Genomic DNA, 3,301 nt, shown 5'->3' on the forward strand with positions numbered 1-3,301 from the left:
GGCATCTGGTCCCATCACTTCATGGCAAATAGATGGGGAAACTGGAAACAGTGTCAGACTTTTTTTTTTTTTTTTGTGGGGGGAGTGCTCCGAAATCACTGCTGGTGGTGACTGCAGCTATGAAATTAAAAGATGCTTACTCCTTGGAAGGAAAAGTTATGACCAACCTAGATAGCATATTAAAAAGCAGAGACATTACTTTGCCAACAAAGGTCTATCTGGTCAAGGCTATGGTTTTTCCAGTGGTCATGTATGGATGTGAGAGTTGGACTGTGAAGAAAGCTGAGTGCCGAAAAATTGATGCTTTTGAACTGTGGTGTTGGAGAAGACTCTTGAGAGTCCCTTGGACTGCAAGGAGATCCATCCTGTCCTTCCTAAAGGAGATCGGTCCTGGGTGCTCACTGGAAAGACTGATGCTGAGGCTGAAACTCCAGTACTTTGGCCACCAGATACAAAGAGTTGACTCATTGGAAAAGACCCTGATGCTGGTAGGGATTGAGGGCAGGAGGAGAAATGGACGATAGATGATGAGACGGTTGGATGGCATCACTGACTCTATGCACATGGGTTTGAATAAACTCCAGGAGTTGGTGATGGACATGGAGGCCTGGTGTACTGTGTCCATGGGATCACAAAGAGTTGGACATAACTGAGTGACTGAACTGAACTGAACTGAACTGAATACCCAGGAATACTACCTGACATTGATGTTGGGGATCACAGAGGGATTGAAAAGAGAATTTGATCAAGAGACCTGAATTGTCCTGCCCCTACCAACAACCACTTACAGGAATTTGAGCAAATCTTCATTTTCCTCTTTGAGCTTCAGTTTTCTTATGGAAAAACTCTTCTAGCCCACAAACCCTAAGTATTATAAGATGGGTTACTGTGTAGCAGTGGTTTAATTCTTGGCCAGCATATAAACACTGAAGCTAACAGAATTCTTCTGCTCAGGGAGTAAGCTTCCTGGATATCTGTTTATTTAATTTATTTATACACAAATTGTGTAGGACTGTCTGAATAGTGGACTGGAATGCAACACATACACAAGGTCAGAGACAACAGCCCTTTTGTGACAGAGGTTGATTAGACCTGCCCATGGCCAGCCAGCCCCATTCTGGCTGCATGTTTGTCAAATCTCTCTTTATACTCAATATGTTTCCAGGTTCTCTGCTTTTCAAGCCTGCAGTACTTTATCTTGTGCACAGAAAGGGTGCAAAATGTGAACTAACTAAATTAGAAATACTCAATTATTGGTAAGCTAACAGAGGAAACCACTGTAGTTGAGAGATGTTAAGACCACTCCATCAATAACACACTTCTCTCACATGACTCACCATCACAGGATGCCTCCCATCCCACTAAGTACTGATGCTGTTTGTAACCACAACAGGCAGAACAGGATATTTCAGAATCCATGTTCTCTGTACTGTATCCTGAATTTGCAGGTCTGAGTATCTTTTTCATTCTTCTTATTCAATATGATATCTCCCTCCAGTTTGCTTCAAATCTTAATGCACTGTTTTATAGGAAGGAGTGGTCACTAAAAACATTGACAGCATAACAAAAGGCAGTCATTAACAGACATTATTTTAGAAATACAAAATTAAGTTGTAGAATATAGAATTTCCTTGAAAATCCCCAAAATGTCATTTTGGAGTTTTCTTTGAAGTATTTCTTGTCCAAGTCTACGGAATGCGAATGAACTAATGAAAGAAAAATTAATTACCCTAAGGGTAGCACTGTGCCATCTAGAGACTGGCATTCCAGAAGCTCTGGAGATGAGAATATAGATTCACACTAATTGTAAGTGGAAAGATGCTGACTAATAGCATAGGAAAGAGAGGCCCAGTCCAGAGAGCAGAGCATGAACTCCAGAGCACATCACAGTGTAGCTTTGTCTCAGTTTTGTCTCTCATATGCTCCAAGCTGTTTAATTGATTTGTGCATTAAGAAATTCACTTGTAAAAGGGATTTAACTTCTTCTGAGGGGTTGTTGTGAGGCTTGAAAAAATTGATACATGCTATGTAGATGTCTGACATATATACTTGTTAGATTATCCAGGGCAGCTGTGCTTGAAGAAAGTCTCACAACTGGCAGCAGGATGTGATGGTCTGTAATGGTGGCCTACAAAAATAATTATCAAATGATATTTTTGCTATTTATTAAATTGGTACATTTTAAAGGCATTCACTTAAATAATCTCTTTGTCATGCACATTTTGGTGACCAGCCTTCTCTTGCATATATAAGCAGTGTTATTATAATCTTATGTGCTATACAAATAGTTGAGAGTTAATTAGCAGTATAGCTAAGTAGTAATGTTGCCAGTCTCCTTCACACAAATTTTTAAAACTCTTCCTCTTTGTAAGAATGTGGGGTTACTAGCCCAGGTTGGGTGCATGAGACAAGTGCTCAGGGCTTGTGCACTGCGAAGACCCAGAGGGATGGGATGGAGAGGGAGGTGGGAGAGGGGATCGGGATGGGGAACACATGTAAATCCATGGCTGATTCATGTCAATGTATGGCCAAAACCACTACAATATTGTAAAGTAATAAGCCTCCAACTAAAAAAAAATAAATGGGGAAAAAATAAAAGAATGTGGGGTTACCACAGAGAGTGCAGTTTGGCTCTTGCACCATTAATCAGATCAGGGATTACTGGTGAGGAGTATAAGGGCCTTTTGCAGACCTTGCAATGAAATGGCCATGACCCAGGGACACTCAAGTGCAATATGAAGAGAGAGGCTGGAGTCAAGGGGTCCTGAAGGACATGAAGGGCAAGAATCTTGGGGAGCAAGAAAAGCTCAGAGACTGCAGCCTGAACCCTGAACCTGGCCTGCTGCTCCAAAGATAAGGAGACCTTGGGACTAAGATTAGTTCATTCTTTGTTTTTTTCTAAACATGACGAATCCAGCTGGGGCCAAGCAGTGTGATGGTGGTCTAGTCTGACTTGTGCTGGTCTCTCTGGCTAAAGAATTGAGATGGGGGTCAACCATGTAGAAAGCAGCTTCTAACTCATGTCACTTCCCCTACACTACCAGGAAGCCTTTGGAAGGGCCTTTCCAGGTGTGGATCTCACTTTCTCTCACCTGTGTTACTAAAGAAACAGTCTTGAGAAGAGTGAAGTGACCTTTTATTGACCTTGAATCCCACCTGCTATGGTTTGATGCCAAACAGAGAGCACAATCAGGCTTTATCTGCAAAGGATTAGTACCTATCCCAGTCTGTGGTTGTTAGTCTTTTACTTTAGGTGTTGAGCAAAATCCATCATTCTTTCCTTTTCCCACCTGAGCATCTT

At 41.7% G+C, this 3,301-nt stretch overlaps 1 non-coding gene across 1 annotated transcript; it reads left to right on the forward strand.

Annotated features, from left to right (window-relative positions):
- The first annotated feature begins 2,213 nt into the window (after positions 1–2,213).
- On the forward strand, positions 2,214–2,347 carry LOC139033940 (small nucleolar RNA SNORA19). The gene has a single exon (XR_011486413.1). It is a non-coding gene; the product is annotated as a small nucleolar RNA SNORA19 (small nucleolar RNA).
- The last annotated feature ends 954 nt before the right edge of the window (positions 2,348–3,301 follow it).

Source organism: Odocoileus virginianus, unplaced genomic scaffold (assembly GCF_023699985.2).
Source record: "Odocoileus virginianus isolate 20LAN1187 ecotype Illinois unplaced genomic scaffold, Ovbor_1.2 Unplaced_Contig_10, whole genome shotgun sequence".
Lineage (NCBI taxonomy): Eukaryota > Metazoa > Chordata > Mammalia > Artiodactyla > Cervidae > Odocoileus > Odocoileus virginianus.